The sequence below is a fragment of the Apis laboriosa genome, unplaced genomic scaffold (genome assembly GCF_014066325.1).
Source record: "Apis laboriosa isolate Shangri-la unplaced genomic scaffold, ASM1406632v1 scaffold74_cov149, whole genome shotgun sequence".
Classification (NCBI taxonomy): Eukaryota; Metazoa; Arthropoda; class Insecta; order Hymenoptera; family Apidae; genus Apis; species Apis laboriosa.
The window spans coordinates 371726-392678 of NW_025224330.1; the positions used below are offsets into that span (position 1 = coordinate 371726).

General features: G+C 37.0%; 1 protein-coding gene across 1 annotated transcript in view; it reads right to left on the minus strand.

Moving 5' to 3' along the window:
- Nucleotides 1-20953, minus strand: part of LOC122719313 (RNA-binding protein MEX3B-like) — a 114249-nt gene that overhangs the window by 40556 nt on the left and 52740 nt on the right. The gene's annotated exons all lie outside the window — the stretch shown is intronic.

Consider the following 20953-nt stretch of genomic DNA (forward strand, 5'->3'; position numbering starts at 1 on the left):
TAGTAATGCTCGTGAATGTTTAAATTAAACGATTGAGATCGATCGAGATTGGATCGTTGAGAGGATCGCGATCCCTATCGATCCATCGTTCGATTAAGTCGTTTAATATCTGTTTTTATTCTCTCTTTTTTATACGTATATTACCTCTCCTTCCCTTTTATATATATATATATATATACTCTTCTTCTTTTTCTTCTCTTAAATCTTTTTTCTCCTTTCCTTTTCTCTTATATCTTTGTCACGGAATTTTGGACAATCACGCAGTCGGACAGAGAGTGCAGACAGACGAATTGGAATTGGCCTATCGTTTCCCGCGAGGAAATTCAAAACGGTGTCGAACGAACGAAAAATATTCGATTAAAAAATAATTTATGTGAAACGAACGTTCAAACGAGAAGAAAGAAAGAAAAAAAATTCGAAGAAACTGCGGTATTTATTTTCGAATCGACACTCGACGTTGCAACCGTGCAACACGAAGATTAATTATGGCAAACCAGAAAAAAAAAAGCATCGATTTATCTTCGCTAGGGCGGACGCGAACGGGGGTGGGCAACCCTCTTTCCGTTCGTTCACCAACACCTGTGCTAAAAAAAAAGAAAAAAAAATCGCTCGATCGTTTGCTTCGTAAACATTGCACATCGTTAAACAGTTAGAGAACCGTAAATACCAAGTTGCGAAACTAGCGTTTCACGATCGATTTGGGAAAGCGAGGAAAGAAAAAAAATTAACGAGAAATATCGATAACGGTGTATAAATAATATTTGCAACGATATTTTTTCCATCTCTCGTTTCCGCGAAAGACATACGCGCCCCATTTTCAAACGCAAAATATACATCTTATATTTTGTTCTTTCTCTTCCTCTTTTTTTTTTTCATGAATTAATTAAAAAAAAAGGAACGAGTTAAAAATAATTACTGAATTTACTACGTTATTTATAAATAGATAGTCGTATGATGAAAGCAATTATCAATTTTCGCATTATCACGATTATCCATGGATGATGAGAACCACCGCGGGCGACGAGTCTCAGACTCTATAATAAATGCACCCCAGACATCGATACGTTTTACAAACGTTTCCCATTAAAACGCTCGCTTCCGAGACATCCATGCCAGTCTCCAAACAACCTACGACAATTTATAAAGCTCTTCCTTCTTCGCTCATGAAGAAACTCGCCGATGAGAACAGAGCTTCTAATTATTAAGAAAATTCGTATTCGAATCATTCAAATTTTTCAAAAAAAGAAGAATCATTTTCTATTATGAGAATTGATTAAAATTAGATCGATCTTTGAAGAATTATCGTCACGAAAGAAGAGAAATGATCGACGATTATAAAAAAGGAACACGAGATAAGAAATATTATTCGTAAAAGGAATTATAAATTATACATTGAGTTGTACGTTGATTCGTTCAAAATGTCAATTTGATCGAGATTGAGAACCGCTGGGAAGTTGTAAGAGGGTGGTTGGGCAGGGCGTCGCCGCGTCTCCACGACCCCCACGAGCTATCGACCGAAAGAGAAGCGAGAAAGAGAATCGAGGGGCGGAGTGAGAGGGAGAGAGAGAGAGAGAGAGGAGCGAGGGACAACGAGAGAAGGAAAGAGGGATGAAGGGTGAAAGGAAAGGGAGAAATAACTCGTGGCTCGTGCAGAAACGAGTAGGGAATAAGCAGCGTTTACTATAGTCCCGCAAAACAGTTATATACACAGCGTGTATGTGTACATATATCGGGCCCCCTCTCCCCCCAATCGTCCAAGAACATTTCCACACCCCTGAAGGAGAGCGGTTCGAAGATGGGAGAGGGGGGAAGAAAAATGAAGGACGTGTCAAAATTTTCGAACGAATCGATTCGAAAATTCTGATTCTGTAAGAAAAATAGTTTCGTGATTTGAATGCTGGACGAAATTTATAGGGATGAACAAAATAGAAGGAGGACGAGCGTTACGTAAGAGACACGATACACGATATCTGTAATGACAAAAGCAAAGGAAGAAGTGAGAAATCGTTTGGAAGCGTGAAGGCAAATAATAAAAAATGAGAGAGAGAGAGAGAAAATTGATAAAAATTATTATAAATTTATACGGTGGTTTAAATTAAAAAGCTCGAATAAAAAAGCAATTATCCACAACATTTGACAATGTTCGTTCACGCAATGGTAAGCAACGAGAGAAAAACCTGCCATTCAGTTCCTCTAATTGCCCCGTCACGGGTCAAGCGAATTTCCAAACCATCACTTTTTACCACCCCCCGTATTATCCCAACTGTTCGACCACGAAATTCTCCGATCATTCCCAGAGACAGGGAGAAAGAGAGAGAGAGAGAGAGAGAGAAAGGATAAAAACCGAGGTAACCGAACGACGAGAAGAAAAAAATGGATGGAAAGAAGGTGTGTATCGCGATTGAAAAAAAATAAACGAGAGGGGAGAAACCGAGCGATTCCAATGGGGTGGATCCAGAGAACCAATCATCGGGATGCACCGCGTAATGAAAATAGATTCTGCCGATAAAGCAACGGGATGGTTACAAGTGTATCCGGTGTGTAAGGTATCCCAGAGAGATCGCGACACGATTACTGGTTTCACGGGAGGGGGGAGGAGGAGAGAAAATCCCCGTTTTAAGGCTTCGCCGTCGCGCGATCCAGATCAACGCTCATGGAAGGACCGAGGCGTCGTGACGGTGACCCGACCTTGAAGAAGAAGCTAAAAACTCCCGTAACGCGTCTGCATTCTAACGAGGCCCCCGTGTCCCGATGATGGAAAAGATTCGTTCAGGAATGAGGAGGAGAGGGAAAGGAATGGTTGACACGGATACAGAGAGAGGTCGAAGGATCTTTAGCCCATGACCCTCGTGGGCCGACGACCGGCGGTGTAAAAATCGAGGCCCAAATCTCTTCTTCGTTCGGGACAAGATTTATTCGGATTGTTTCGGAATGTTCGAACGATCTTTCTGACGATCGTCCGGTTCGATGAAAAATTTGAGCGAGAATTAAATAATATTTCGAACAAGAAAAAAAACGAAGAAAATTCTCGATTGAAATTTTGATAATTAATTCGATAGAAAGAAAGTTTAATTCGTTAATTAATTTATCTCGATTTTTATATATGTATACATATCTCTCTCTCTCTTTGTTATTAAAAAGGAAAGCAAATTCATGAAAAAATTAGTTTGGGAAGCTAATTTATAGTAGATGGTAGAAAGCCATCGAAATTCAATAAAATGCTAATTCCATGAAAATACATTGTCTTTCAATTTTTCCCTCGCTTTATGAACTCTATCAACTTTCCAATAACTCAATTCCTTCTACAATCATGATCTTCTGTAACATGTAAATTTTTGCTTCCATTTCTTCTTGCTTAATACTAGCCATTTAATATACTTTTTAAGGGGATGTTTCAAGAAAATGTCGTTGCATATCAACTTATCAACTACTCGATGAAGCTACAAAAAAAACAATTATAAAAACGACGAATATCACGACGAACGTCATCCATTTCGTGATGCTTTCTATCGAAACTAAGATTCTAACGTGAACGTAATTTTCTCTCTCTTACGTAACGAGATCATTAACGAATACACTCCAACCCCTTTTCTGACGGCCTCGTCGAAAGAGATTTATTTACCGGCGACTCGAATTCGACGATAGCCAGAACTTCGAGAGAGAGAAGAGAAAAAAAGAGAGAGAGAGAGAAAAAGAAACACGAAATATCTTGGGCACGAGGAATAGCCATCTACAGTCCTGAGAGCATGGCCTCGAGATGCTAGAACCGTGGTATCTTTCTTTCCCTTCCCGGCCTTCTCTATCTGCATCTCTTTTCCTTTCAACCCCTGCTACCGCTCTCTGCGATTTTCCGCCAACGTGTGCCGGCTTCTACATATATCAGAGCGCGAGTCGTGCTCTCGCTCTAGCACGGTTCCCGGTTATCGATCTACTGCGGAGCAACGGAGGCTGGCCGGAGAGAGAAAGAGAGAAACGGAGCGAGAGAAAAAGAGGGTACAAAGTCGAAGCTCGGGGGTGGTAAAGCGAGAAAGAGGGAAAAAGCTAACCCCGAAGGGGGTGAGTCGCCGCGTCGAGTTCGCCGGAAGAGTGCAGCCACCGTCGAGTTCGACTCACCCTGTGAATCGGGTCTATTTTTGCGGCCAGCTCTTTCTCTGCGGTCTCGTCGGTTATTCGTCGAGCCACGCTCACGGCCCTGAGCTAGGACAATGGCGCGGCCATCAGAGGGAACCTCCAACGTGTTGTTGTCTCTTTTCTCTTTTCTTTTTCTTTTTTCTTTCTTCTTTTTTTTTTTTTCCTTTTTATTTTTTCATGTCGAACAAACTCGACCTAAGAGAATGAACTGTGAACTGGCGTGTATGCGTGTGGCGTGTTTCGGAAAGGGTTACTGTTAAAGGACAAAGGGAGAGAGAGAGAGAAATCGTCGAGAAGGTTTCGAGAAAAGCTAGCAGCAACAGATTGAACCCGACAGATTGAATCGATCCCGCTCGAGTTTCGCTCGAGTTGGGTGAAAAGAAGAAGGCAAAACCGATCGGCCGATTTCTCTCGTCGAATCGTCGGTGAACCGGCCCGATCCACTAGGGAAAAAAAAATATATGAATTATTACGGGTGACAAATAGAGTGGCGGCCTAAGTCTCCTTGGCATCGTTTCAGAGTGTAAGCTACCTACTTTCGAACCCGACCCGAGGTCAAATACACCGCTTCGAGACATGGTTATTAATAACTCTCGATTTCGACGGTTTATCCTGATTGTTCCGTTCCTTTAAAGCTACCTGCCCCTCTGGCCTGTCCCGTTACGATACAGGATGGAAGATGAAAAGAAAAAAAAAAAAAAAGGAACGAGGAAACGATCGAGACGAATAGCTTTTGTGAGAAAGATACTGTGAAAGAGAGAGAAAGGGAGAGAGAGGGAGAAAAGAGAAAGAAAAAGACAGCAAACGTGCCGAGGAACGGCAACCTCGCACCCTGACATACCGCCACCATCGCGACGACGGCATCGACCGCAGCCCCAACGCTGCAATGCGACGTTGCCATCCCAACGGGCAACAGCCCTTGCGGCCGAATCAGTTCGGGGGGCCGTGGTGGCATGGGCAGATTTTCATGGCACGCTCCTGCATCGTGCGCCCGGTCATTGGTCGGTGATGACACGCGACCCCCAGGACCGTCGCAACCGACGCGAATGCCACGTGGTTTTCAACCACTTTTCAATTTCTTATTTCCGTTAAATTAATATATGAAAAATAGACTAATGGATGTGGAATGGAGATAAATCGATGAAAACTTGAAAATATTATCGAAATTATATCGAAATTGAGAAATGTGAATGTTTGGGATTGTGCGTTCAATCTGATATTGAGCTGAGATGACGATTTTTAATGTTGCAGTATATAGGATTATGTTTTAACAGGTTTAAATGAGAAGAATGAAAGGTTATCGCGTGATTTTTAATTAGACACGGACACGTAACCCTCAGGAGCGTGACGACTAACACGAAAGCCACGTGACGTTAATTTTTCCATTTTTTTTTCACGACGTTTATGCTTTTTATTTTGATTGAATTAATGAATTAATTGTGATCAACGAAGCATCGAGTGGAACGGTTTGAGAAACAAATTTTTGATTGAAATCGGTATGACGTGTCAATTCTCACTGACGGAATCTATAAGAAAATCTTTGAAAATTGGATTTCGTTTGCAGGATACACAAGATGAATGGTTAAGCGTGAAGAATATAAACGGAAGTATGAAAGGTTAATGTGATTTTCTAATTAAATGCGGACACGCGATCCCACCGCGTCATCGAATGCGGAACCCACGTGACCACAATTCCGTTACCCCAAATGGTACATGATTAACGATGTTTGAGATTTAATACAGTTGGATGGATTAATCGGATTCGAAACGATGCGTTTATATTGTCGAAAATCGAAGAAGAATAAAGAATTGAAGATAAAAGAGTAACATGCAGAAGAAGTATAGAAAATTATTAAAAGTAAATATATATATATACGATATTTGATTTTCGCGATCAATTTGATAACAATTTAAAAAAAAAAACGATTTAAAACGGGGAAAAGAAAGCGAAATAAGGCGTGGACAAGAAATAAGAATGAGAGAGGAGAAATGAGAGATAAACGTGAACGTGATTCGGGAAACGCAAAATGCACGAAAAGAAAAAATGAGAAATTAAGAGTCGATGTATATAAAAATCACGTAACATTTTATTAAACTCGTTTCCAGTAGGTGTAATGCATGTGTACGTGTTGTTTCTTGGCTTCGTATTTTTTTTTTCTCTCTTTCCTTCCTTTTCTTTCATTTTTTTTTTTTATTTTTCTCTCCTTTAATAAAATATTTGGTACCGCTTCATAGGAATAATTCTTACATTTAGATCATAGAAATATCGATTTTGTTCTATTATCCTTTTCGTTTCTTTTTCTTTTCTTTTTTATTTTTTATTTTTTTTTTTTTTTTTTTATATATATATATATATTTCTTTTTTTCCTCCACTTATCGAAGTGATCGCGGATAATCGTTATAATTCGCAGATCTGATACAAAGGAAAAGCACACGATGTCATTGCCGCACTTTTCTAATCAAAAGAACAAGGATTGTTTTAACACAAGCTCTATTCGCATCGTATAAAAATAAACGATTTTGGAAGTAGGATTTAACGGTCGACGGGGATGTCCACGATGAAAATCATGAAAAAATACGACATCCGACGTCTCCGGACACGCGCGACATCGTTACAAGATTATTTTTCGAAAATGCTTCTTTTCTTTTCTTTTTTTTTTTTTTTTTCTTTTTTCTTTTCTTCTTTCACAATATAATAATATATATATTATATATATGTATATATATTATATAAATATAAAAAATCATCCGACAAAAATATATTACGGGATAAAATATGCATTTCGATAAGTAGCTTGGATGTCTTATCGTGAACAATTGTAATCGTTATCCATAGTTTTTAATAATCGCAGGCATTAATTGATAATTGTATGCATATTAATAACTATATATATATAATATCGGTAATAATAATATTTATATATATATATATATATNTTTTCTTTTATATATGTATATATATATATGTATATATATATATATATATATATATATATTATTTGCCGTTTTCGCGATTTGATTGGAATATATAAAAGATATCGTAATAAAAAATAATTATATATAACGAATCAACGTGAGAAATCGAGCGAAAATCGTTCACTACGTGACTACTTGTATATACGTAATATATACGTAATTATATATAATTTTATATATATATAATATATCTATATATAAATCTCTAATATCTTTTTTTCTCCTTTCCATAATTATTTTTAATTTCATCATTATGACAAATTTTATTTTCATTCCTCGATACAACGATAACTAATCAAACACAAAGCGTTTATAAACAACCAGACAAGAACACAGGAAAGAAAACATAAGTACACAATATATGAAAATCATATTATATATTAAAATATTCATAATATTAATAATAATAATAAAATTAATAATATTAATAATAATAATAATAATAATAATAATAATAATAATAATAGTAATATATTATCGCATGTCCGTAAAATTACATAAAAAAATATAGAAAATAATAAACTCATAGCATCTCTATTATATATATATAATATTTCTTTTTTTTTTTTTTTTCGTTTCATTCATACTCTCTCTTTTTCTCATTCGCACACATTCCTCCCGTGAGATTAATTTCCTTGTTCCCTTTCATCCAAAAAAAGCCTTACTCTCCCTCTCTACCTCGCCATGCAACCCTTGCACACTCTCAAAAATAGCTTTCGTTTATGAATCTCTTTCTCTCCCTCTGTCCACACTCTCGGCCCTGTTCGTTATTATTAAAGGAAAAGAGAAAGAAAAAAAAAAAAAAAAAAAAAAACCAGGTTTGCATTTTGCATTATTACTCGACAGATAATAACGATGTAATCATTATCGACACGTATATATAATAGATATAATGTCTCCCTGTGCTGCGGGTATGGTGAGATCCGTATAATATGCGTGTTACGCGTGTGCATACGTAATATCGTGACGAGTGTCGCGATTTCTATTATTCGTTCTCGGTAACACGAAGAAGCGGCACGAACGCACGATGAGCCGCCATTATTAATATCAATCGTCGATTGCCGTGCAGGCTAGTTACAACGAGAAGGACAACGGGAATCACGATCACGACGGCCGAAAAAAACGCGGAAAATGTCGTGTTAAAATTCGTGAAACGAGCGATCGCACGGAGGGAAACGCGTCGATCATGTTCGATCGTTTCGACTGTTACGGAAGTGACGGAAGCGGCTCCCTCGTGCATCGCTCGTCGGCCACGGAGCACCAAGTCGCAAATTGATTATTGCTGGTACGGTTAACGTCGTTACGGGATTAATTATAGCTATCGTTGGAGCAGGGCGACCGATCAACGTGGCCCGTTAACACGCGACACGCTTTCGTTCTTCTCGTTACCCTTCTCCTCCCTTCTCGTCTCTCATCTCTTTAGGGCCTTAGGGCAATTATGCATGCCCAAAAAATCGTCACGACTCGCGAAACCATAATGCCCAGAGTGACTCTCGTCATCATCGAAGGGTGTGAGCAATTCGATCATATTTTTTTTTATCTCTTTCTCTCTCTCTCTCTCTCTCCGTCTTCCTTCTCCCTTTTCCCCACATTGACGTGGCTGCACGCCAAATCTGCACCGCCCCTCTGGACTCGCGAAGAAGTCGAGAAGAGAATAAAGAGGTAGGAGATAGGTGTGTACGCGTAATCGCGTGGCGAACCAGAAGAACTGCGACTTCCTCGAGGTCTCGAGGAGAAATTAGAAGTTAGTGATGATTCTCGATGAAGAAACGAAACGGAACGAAACGAAATGAAACACAAGAGTCGAGGATCCGGAACGGAAAGAGGCGGACGATGCAATTAACGAACAGACGGGGGGGAAAGGGGGAAAGGGGGAAAGAGGGCGCAAGAGCCGGAAGTCGAGTTTGAAAAACGGAGACGCGAGCCTTTCTTCCGTTCGTTTTCCGAGAACTTTCGGTTTTTCTTTTTTTTTTTCTTTCTTTTTCTTTTTCTTTTTCTCTTAGGAGAGGAATCTAACCAGAGGAAAATATGAAATCAGTTATTGCGTAGTGATATGAAAGAACAGAGGGCCACGTATTCAGGGATTGTTCGATCATTATAACCTGGTACCTGGCCACGACGGAGCTGAACAGAGACACCGGTGAAGAAGAGATTTCGAAAATATATATATATAAAAAACATCGTCACATCTGAGCACTTTTATACTCGCTTTCCAGTGCTTGAAAATATGTATTCTCTTCTCATTTCCTCGTTTCTAGATAATAATAGATACTATATCGATAGTGAATAATACCATATTAATAATAATAATAATGATGATTGATAATAATAATAATAATAATAATAATAATAATAATAATAATAATAATAATAATAATATAATATATAATATATAATAATAATAATAATAATGCTGTGATAAATATGATGACGTTAATAAAATATCGAATATAAAATACTCTTCGCTACATATATTAAGATTCTCGTTTCTAGCAATCGCTTACTTTTTTTCTTTTTTTTTTTTTTTACTTCTTTATCTCTCTCCCTTTTTCCCCGTGCTCGTCGCCTCGCAGGGGGAATCTCGAAAGAATACTAAGCACAACATTCAATATATATATATATATAATTTATAATATATATAATATGTATATATATATCGTAATCGTAATAATGCGACAACTATGATAATGCGTTTATACGTGTTTTACATGCATCTCAGCAATACGATCGCTGGAAAATATCTTCTTTTTTTTTCTTTTTTTCTTTTTTCTGTTTCTTCTTCTTTTTTTTTTTTTTTAAACGAATCTCGATGTCGATTCGATAGTGCTTATTCTCTCTTTTCGCTTCCACCCCTATCTCGCGTCCCCCCACCCCATCCCTCCCCACCTACGATATAATTTTTTTTCACGCCATAATTTATACGATAATTCACCCTTTCTTTGTTACTGATTCACTTCATCCGTCTTTTGTCGCTTCATCTGTCTTTTTGCTTTGTAAAAAAAAAAAAAAAAAAAAAAAAAAAAAAAAATATTACGCTCAAAAAATCAAACGCATCACAAGCTTATTCTCTTCACGTTTAGTCACAGTCTCGACACCCCTCCAATTTCCATCTCTCGGTATGCACGTTTTCGCAACCCCTTGAATTTTAACCCCCTTCTCCCCCTCTTTCCCCCGCCCTCTTTCCCGCTCTCCCATTTCTCCCCGGGAGAAAATCCCCGAGGAAACATACTGATTTGACGTTACACACGACACACTGGTGTTAATAATATAATATTAATATATAATAATATACATTTACATTTATATATATATATTATAGAGAGAGAGTTTCTTTTTTTTTTATTCCTTTTTTTTTTTTTTTTTTTTCTTTTGAAATACTGATTCTCTAGTGTACGTGATAAGTTGCCAAACTCGGATCGCATCGCGTCCATTCGAGGAAAATATTCCCTCGAAAAATCACACGCACGCATTGACGCACACGCACACCCCTATTGCCTAAAAAAAAAAAAAAAAAAAAAAAAAAAACGCATCTCCACCTTGTTGCGAAGAAAGGAAAGCATCGTTGCGTCTAACAGTGGAAACAGCGCGACTCCTCCTGTCTTTTCGCGAACACTGAACCCGCGTTCATTGCCCTTAAAAGTAAATTTAAATAATTTATTTAAAAAACGGAAAGAATGGTTATACATTAATTGATTGGCGATGAAGAGAATGGGAAGGTAGATAAGGAGAACTAAAATTAAAACTCGAAACTCGTATAGGAACACAAGTGAACAAAAATAAAAGTCGAAAGGAACGAGGATCGATGTGCGCGAGAGCTCGACGATCCATCGATAAATACATTTCGAGAATTCACAACAATTTTTCACCTTTCCTTTTTTTTTTTCTTTTTTTTTTATTTTTTTTTCTTGTGTGTGTATATGTGTGTGTGTGTGTTTTTGTGTATGAGTGAGTGTGTATGTGTGCATGTTTTCTCAGTGGAAACATCATATACTGGCTCAATCCCTCTCGATATTTACTCGTGATCATCCTCGTTTGAATTTCCCGCGTAAACTCGAATCTGTTCAAGTACTGTTCGTGATCGATTACGATCGTTTGATCTTTCGTCTTCTCTTAATTGAAAAGCGATTGCAAATTAATTTGCCTGGGTTAATATTCAATGTTCAATAATTACTATACTATTCGTCTTTTCCTTTTTCTTCGATTTATTCGAATGTCTTCGTTCACATTCCAATTATACTTAATATTATTCATCAAATTTTTATTTCTACAAAAATGCATATAATCCTCTATATATAATTCTTTCACGATATAACATCTACTTCTTTAACTTCGTTTTAAATCGGCGGCGATAAAATCCACGGAGATTATAAAATATTTTATTTTATTATTATTATTATTTTTTTTTTCCTTTTCAACTTCCCCCCCCCCTACTATCGTAATAAATACAAAAATATAACAAAAATAAATTATAATTTGTATAAACGCACGCAAACAGATTCGATCGAAACAACGTAAGGCGAACGAACGATCGTTATTGTTAAAAAAAAAAAAAAAAAATGGCGGCACGAATGACGATCATTGACGATCAATGATGTCCGCTGCGTGATATCTCGACGGATCGACGATGATGCGCGCGTGCAACGATTGCGAACGCAGAAAACTGAGCGTGACCACAGCTACGCTTTCGTTCGTCCTTTACGACAATTAAGTAAGACGGGTAAGTAGTTCGAGTAAGTAATTGTGCGGTGGCACGTTCGAGAGCCCGTGTGGATTCGATCCGTCCGACACAACTGTCGCGCGATTAATAAACCGTAGAATAGAATAATACATATACAATGAGCTGCGCGTCGACGTGCCCTCGAACGTGCGCCTTTATTTCGTCTTTCTCCTCGCGGCAATACAAAAACGCGCGCATATATATATATAATAATATTTATAATATATAATAATATATATAATATATATATATAATATATTAGATATATTCGAAAAATCTCACTCATATCCAATCACTATCCATCGTCGATCGACAGCTTGCACAGCTTGAAACGGGTCGAAAAATGTGAAGGATAAATTAAGACGAGATTATAAAATTTCGTAATATTGGGGAAAAAAAAAAAATATAAAGAATAAAATTTGAATATCGCTGTAAAAACTTAAAAAAAAAAACTACAAATATTCGTTACTCTCAGTTATTAGTCAGTAGATTGATTAGAATTAATCTACGAGGATAAGGCAATTTAAATAGAAGAAGAAAAAAAAAAAAAAGAAAAGAAACATCGCACGAAGCTTCATATTGATCCAGCGAACTCCTATGCGCAAGCACAAAAATAGACGCGAAATATATGCATATATATTATATATAAACCAATAATAATAATAATAATAATATAATTAATAATCGAATATAGCTATTTAATAGAATATAATTATATAGTAAATAGTGACAAATTAAGCAACAACGATCATCTATTATTCTCTCTCTTTCTCTATCACTCTCTCTCTCTCTTTCTCTCTCTCTTACTCTCTCTGATTCTATAATATATATTTATATATTTATATATATATATATATACGTTTCGATATACCTGTAAATATTAATTTATCATCTGCATTAACCTATTTTTCACTGATTTTTCTTCTTTTCTCTTAATCTTCGCTCACTAGATTCCGTTTATTACTCTGTCATCTACTAACTTCTACTTAATCTCTCTTACGTTTAGTTATTATTCTTTGAGATATGTATCGTCGTGTGGGTGTACGTGTCCTCTCTCTCGCAATTGCTCGATATATATATATATATATATATATATATATCCCGCGCAACCGTTTCACCCTCTCGCGTCAATCAAATAAAAAAACCCTCTCTCAACCCCTTCTCAAGAGCGTTGCCTTCGCGTCAAACCTGTTTTCCCCTCTCCTAACCTTATCTTACTTCTCCCTCGATTATCGTTCGATATTCCCCCCCCCCCTCATCCCCCTTAATCCTCCCGACAAAAAAAAGAAAACTCGATCGCTCGTAAATCCTCCTCCCTACTTTTCGTTTCTTTATTTTCACCATCGTCAGATCGTCCATACTACTGGGTATTATATTAGTATCGCGTATACCGAAACCGTTTCCTTTTTTTCCCTCGTCGTCTCGTTCCTCGAAATCGAAATTCCCGCGTTTGCCCCGTGCAAATGGCGACCCACCAACCATATATACGTATCTGTTTTATTGTTTTCGTGTTCGTGCGCGATGTATATCTGTGTTTGTGTTGCACGCGTGCGTGTTCTCGTGTACGATGCAAACATTCGTCCGCGCACCGATATACCGATTATTTTTACGATGTGACGTGTGTGTGTGTGTGTGTGTGTATGCGTGCATATGTGTATATATGTGTATGTGTGTATATGTGTGTGTGTGGATGTTCGCGGACCCGCCTTGAGAACAAACTTTGCGTCTTGCATTCTCTCGTCTTTGTTTCTTTTTTTTCATTTTTTTTTTTTACGAAAATGGCAGTTATCGGTCACAGCCAATGGCTATATCAATAATCATTATACGTTACGCTTTAATACGATTATTACGATATTAGTTAACCTTAGACGACGTTTTATTACTCGTTACGTTAAAACGCGGTAAATCCTTCCTACGCAAAGAGCGCGCTACGAAGTATACACAGCATGCTCTCTCTCTCTCTCTCTTTCTCTCCCACACTCTCTCTCTCTCTCTCTCTTTCTCTCTGTCTTTTTTGCCACGGCGAAGTCGCCACGAGGGTAACACGTTGTTGTTCGTTGCTTTCGAGGATGAAAAATCTGATTTCCGTCCATTGATTCACGAAGAAAAAAAGAAAAAAAAAAAAAAAAAANNAAAAAAAAAAAAAAAAAATAAAGATTCTTTAATCTTGAAATGAAATGATCGTGTACGATTGGTCTTATCGAATTGAAAGAAATCTACTATTCATCGAGAACGATCCACCGACGTTTCTCCGTATTTCCCCTCGCCAAGTTTTGGCTCTAGCCTTTGCCGACGAAATGTGTCAGACCGTTCGCGTTTTATCGATCTGATAATGCCCTCCCTTGCATAGAAGGAGGTAAGGCTCCAGGATGGTCGTAAAATATCGTCCGTGAACGCTCGCGAGGAAATTACGAGGCTGCAGTATAAGATACGAGGATGCAGCGATAAACGAATCGTTGGATTGGCTCGTCTGCGTATTTTGCCAATGCCGCGATTGAACGACACCATGACACGCGCGGAGAAGAAGAAACATGTGCGAGAAAAGTGTAGAGAGAAAATCGTGTCAAGGGATTTTTCGAAACGATTAATAAAAACAATAATTAACTACTTTTTTTCTTTTTTCTTTTTTTTTTTTTTTTTTTTNTTTTTTTTTTTTTTTTGCTCGTTTACTCGATAAAAAATAAACTTATATACGTCCATATAAAACAACGAAAAATAGATTAAATAACAATATAATATTATTACTTACGATATTTATAAAAATATATATGTATATGTATATATATATATATTTGTATATCATTTACATAATTTATTATAAATGACTCTTTCGAAAGCGCATAAACAACATAAAAAAGGGACAGAGTAATATTCGAATATCGAAAGACGAATAGGGGAAATAATCACGCCTCAAGCATATATATATATATATATACGCTCTATTCTTTGTCCGACATATCGTTGACCACTATCACTGAATACGATCCAATATTAAATGGAGAAGAAAGTTAAAGATCAAATAACGTCGGTGATTCGCGTCTCGAGAAAGAGAACGCGATTGAGAGAAGACAATATACACAGATCATTTCATTCGTTTTATTTCCAAATTCCATTTCACCGATCAATGCGGAAATCGGGCAGTCTCCTCGGTAAATACGTCACGAGAAACGATCGATTCGCGTGTGCGGCGAATGAATCGTACGATGAATGATGAGAAAATGCCCGGATAAAAATAAATCTTTTTTGGTGAACTACCATTACGACGTAACAACTAATAGAAATCGAGATTAATCGATAAAAGAACATTACGAACGATTTTTGATTCACGTATGGCACTGCAAATCTCACCGGTCTTCCGCTCTATTCTATTTATTGTCGATGGTACAGAGCGAAGAATCGACTCCTCGAGAGCAATAACGACAATCGTCACCCCCAGCACGCGGTTCGACGCAACGGAAGAACGAATCTAATCGTCATAATCGCCATTTCATTGTCCCAACTCTGAACCGAATCAAAGAACGTTATCGATGCGTTTAAGATAACGATGAACGCGATTCTAATTGAAACGATCGAAAGCTGGAACAACGACGATCACGACGACGTTATCGGTGGGTATAAATAGAGAGTTGAAACGGATACACGAACGTGCACGCATGCGCAGAAACGTGCGCGACGGATATGCGCACGGTACACGATCGTGCGATGACCTGACGACGAAGATGACGATCGTGAGGAACGATGACGCCGACTTTGCCGCGATATGTCGGAACCTCGGCCAAAGTGAAGGCTGCCTGACGCTTCGGTTAAGTGTTATCTAGCAGTAGTCGTCCCAAAGTCTAGCGGAGGTTCCCGACAAACTATATGTGTGTGCTCGTTTCTTCGCGGTGTGACAGCCTCGCCGCGGAACCCGGTACATCGACAGCCATCGTCTTCCGATATTGCTTGTCGTGGGAGGGGAAGACTGCGTGACTCACGCGCGATCAAAAAGGCTAAACCTTTGCAAGTTATGTATTTCGAATTTCGCGATTTTCCCACCACGTAGATCGTCCATGGTAAATTCGGAAGACAACCTCGATGAGGACCCGGAGTTCTGCTACGCATCGACGGCATTATCTAGCGTCGAACGTGTTCCGAAGGGAGCTACGATTGCAGAGATAATCATTGATAAATGTAAATTGCTTCGTTCTGACGAATATACCGAGATTGTTTCGCGAGCACAACGAGATGCGCTCCGAGTTCTGGCAACCATCTCTTTCATTCTCTTCCTCTTTTAACCTCTTCTCCCTTTCTCTTCTAACATAGAGTAAAGATTTCTCTTTCTTTATCTTTCCTTTATCCTTCGTTATTTCTCTCTTTCCTTTCCACGATAGAGTAAAGATCGCACACTACGACCGTTTTCTCGCCCGTCTGTCTCTCGTCCGCGTGATCGTCGAGAATCCGTTCACTTACGTCTGTGAACCCCGTGTCTTGTTCATTAAAGCGCGCATGCGCGACACGAATTACGGCGCGACGTTCGAAGTTCCCGCCAAAGAAGAAGCAAGAAAAAACGCAAGAAGAGCGAAAACTCGCGCCCGTCATTCTTTCTAATTACTTTTTCTTTTTTCTCTTTTTTCTTTTTTCTCTTTTTTTTTTTTTTTTACTTTCTATCTCTTTCTGTACTTTCACCTTCCAATTCACCCACTCTCACCCCTTATCCCCTGATCTCGAGCTGCGAGAATCAGATCAGACTTTATGCAGCAATGTTAATGACAGATTATTATCTGGCATGATCTACATATGCATGTACAAGCACGCCGACCGTCTTTTTCTTTTTTATCTTTATATTATACTCTGCGCGGCGGCGTTCTCGTATATCGGAACGTAGATGCTAAAGAGAATACCTATAAATATAGTTATATGTATATATATATAGAATATAATATAATAATATATAATATAATATAATAATAATATATATAATATAATATAATAATATAATATATGTTTATATCATCACCATACCTTTTATGCATCTTTTCTTTCATTTATTCACTATCAATCACTCTCTCTCAATCTTTCTAATTTATACTTAACATAGAAAAAATATAGAATTTACTTTGCCTCGAAAAAAACTTAAATATAATAAATCTCTCTCTCTCTCTTTTCTCTCTTTCTTCTCTCTCTCTTTTCTCTCTCTCTCTCTCTCTCTCTCTCTCTCGAACGTCGATTATGATATATATATGTATACATATATAATGCGTACATATATGTATATATATAAATATACGACTTTTTTTTTTAATTTTTCGTGTGTAACTGTATGTGCGTGTGCGCGTGTAAATCTGTGTGTATGTCAGTATGTAGGTATGTATGTACGTGTCGTGCATATTAGATTGCGTTCGCATGTGTCTGTCGTTTGGACGTGTATGTACATGTGTGGGCATGTGTGTAAGCGTATGTTTCAGAAGAATTCCTTGCATCTAAGAGTGAATTTGTGATTCCTGTTTGACAGGATGAGTGATGTCCTGTGGAACAACAAATAATATCATACATATGTATCTAATATATATATATTAGATAGATATATATATATATATATACATTGGCGCTAAGATTCATCGCGTCTCTATACGAAAGCTGGGGTACAGATGTAGGGATACTGCGTGATGAAACTGTGTGAAAAACTTTGTGTGTGTATGTATGCGTGTGTACCTATATTACTTGTATTCGTTTCGATAAATCGATAGCTCACGAAGAGAATGCACTTTTGACAAGAAAGAAGATTTTTTCTTGCTTTTCTTTTTTTCTCGTATAAAAAGTATGACACACGAGTAATAGTGATTTGGGGGGAAGGGTTTCATAGGATGTTCGAAACGAAACAACACGCGTTTAACAAAGACACCTGCTGAACGATCTAATATATATATACACATATATATATATATATATGTATATATATGTATATATATGTATATAAAAAAGAGAAAATAAAAATAATATAAAATAAAAATAATATTAAAAATAAAAATAAAAAACGAAGGGGGTGAGAAACTACCGAGACACCCGCTATACAGAGCTGCGGCTCGAACGATCCGAAAAAATATCTTCTTTATATTCAATCATCCGTTATATCCAACATTGGATGACGCGTATTATATATATATATATATATATAAAATAATATATATATATATAATATATACTTTATATGTAATATGTATTAATAATATACCTCGACTTGTTCGGAGCTGCGACTTGAGCATATCTTCGTTTAAAAATGGCAACGATTGACAAGAAGTTTTCGTCGATATAAAAGAAAAACTAGAAAAGAAACGAAGGGAAAATAAAAAGTTTCGCACAAAAGTAGCAAGAGTAGTTAGTAATAGAATACTAAATAACGAAGAAGGATCACGCAACGAGCGAAAAAAAGCGGAGGAAGAAAGAAGGCAGGTTCAAATCGAATTTAAAATCAGCATAAATATAAAACAAAAGATATACATATATATATATATATATATATAAAAATAAGCAATAGAAAAAAGGGCCACGTGGATCATGGATGATCCTTTCGCTCCTCCCTTAACGTCGTACTGTAATAGTTTCGTTCCTCGGCTTTTTTCTCTCCTTGATGTCCAAAAAAAAGTGGGCCAACGTTCGTCTTGCTCTTGAGCGATAAGGATCGTTTGTCCAGCTTTTTTTCCCTTCCGAAACGCGATTACACGAACGAACAATGTTTCTCGATGAAAGAAGGAAAAAGAAAAAAAAAAAAAGAAAAGGAAGAAAGTGAATTGGAACATAAAGACACGTACCGATCATCCTTTCGTTCCTAGTGAAGGACGAGCATCGCAATTTCTTATCCCCCTATCCGCTATATGGCGCGGGTTATGACTTTTATCGTTCTATCGAAATCGCAAGACGTATCAAGGACAAGTACGCGAAGATGGAACGAGAAAAGTGATAACGTTAAATGGAAAAGAAAAATATACGCACTCGTATTCTCTTAACGAGAGGACACGGTGACGCGTACTAATGTCGTTTCGATATATATATATATATCTATATGCAATATAATAATGCAATATAATATAATAATATAATTACGACTGTCGAGAAAGAAAAGCTAAATGTACACGGGTCGTCGATCCCTACGGTGAAAGATACATCGGTTTAGTATTTCCTTTTGAAAGAGCGGGTTATTACTCGGATTATTATTTAGGGCTCGAAGAATACATTTAGAGGGGAGGAATAAAAGTCGACCGCACCCCGTGGGGATCGACCGACGGCGTTTCTTTTTTTTTTTTCTCTCCTTCTTCTTCTCCTTTCTTTTCTCTCCTTTCTTTCTTCCTTGTTCTCGTTCTTTTAGCGATCAGGGAGAAGCCGGTTCACGCGTACCCGCGATGCGCCCCGTATAATCTTAAAACATTTTTTCTTTTTTTTCTTTTTTTTGTTTCCCTTAAGCGCCGTCTTTTTTTATTTTTTTCTTCATTTTTCCGCTTCTTCCCCCCCTCCCCTCTTTTTCGCCGGTTTATTATTCCCCTTATAGAACTCTTAATAATAATTTCCCTTTGTAACCGGCGTGTGCAACTGTCCCTGACCACCCGTCGTCCCGTCGACGAAACGCGCGAAAAATACAAAATCTAAATCTCCTCGATAAAATATCATCCATCTTACTGTCGTCAGACTTTTTTTTCCTGACACCATATATATATATATATAATATATATAATATATTTATTTATGTTTATATATATAATATATATTATTATTATTATTAATATTATTAATATTATTATTATTATTATTATTAATATTATTATTATTATTGTTATTAATATTATTATTATTATTATTATTATTATTATTATTATTATTATTATTATTATTATTATTATTATTATTATTTCAATTGCTATGTCGCTTATATAAAGATAAGATAATACTCTAGTAGCGAGGGAGGCTGGGTGGAACGGGCACGCCGTTTTAATAATACTATCATCTATAAATAATTTCGTGGCAAATCGAGGGACACGTGACCACTCACCCTGTTTTTTTTCTCCTTTCTCCTTTTTAATCTCTTTTCTTTTCGTGCGATGTGTGCCTGTATATATATATATGAGATCGGCTGTTTGTAATATGTGTAGTACGTGTGTATTTATGTATAGGTATGGGTGATAGTGTATCGAGTACAAGTTACGTCAAGTATTTGGGCAATTTGTTCGGTAATCGTTCGCTGCGATTATGTACGATAAGCTCGCAGGTCCCGGAAGTTCGAGTAACGTCGATGCATCTGCCGATAGTGTCGCAATATAGTGAAGAATGAAAAGTTTTCACTTGTCATGAGATGAAAAGAGTAATCAGAGAAGAATAAATATCTCAATGATATCCCAGATTATCTTATTCGCTAATCGAAAACGAGCAATGGGATTAATTATTTTGATTAATATATAAATAAAGTAATAATGAAAAAAATTTCAAAAACTTAACTATCGGAGGATGTACGACCTTCCTTCGTCATCTATTCTCTTTTTATACTCCGATTTATATCGTTTGATTAACGCATCAAACACTTCACCTATGATCACGTGATCTAACCTAGCCTTTTTATTTTAGCTTAGAGAGATTTTTTATAAAAGATACGAAAACATTTTAAACATTTTCTGAGATTCACATTTTGTTACAAGGAAGAAGAATAATTACGATTTCTTATGCGTCATGCATTTTCAAGTCTTTTCGTTTTTTTTTTTTTTTTTTAAGACGACACGATCAGCTGTGCGCCTCATGCGCCGCCATCTTTGAATTATTGGCCACGTGATCATAGGAGAAGAGCGTAACGATCGAGAGAGCGAACGACTTCTGCTGCAACTGCGCTTTTTAACCTTTCAAAAGCATGTCTTTATTCGTGAAAATCGAAGCTCGTAATTCCCATACATATAACGTTCAGAACGATAAATAGGACGTTTACCATGAATGGTACGTTTTCTAAATAAAAATATAGAGCTCGTAAAAATTTTATATATCAGTGTTCGCAAGCACCTTTGATATAGCGTTTTACAATATTTCGCGGATAATAACGCAATAGAAATTACGGCTTCGATATTTCACGCGCGATACGGTGGAAGAAGGACAACATACAAAAATATTTAAAAACTA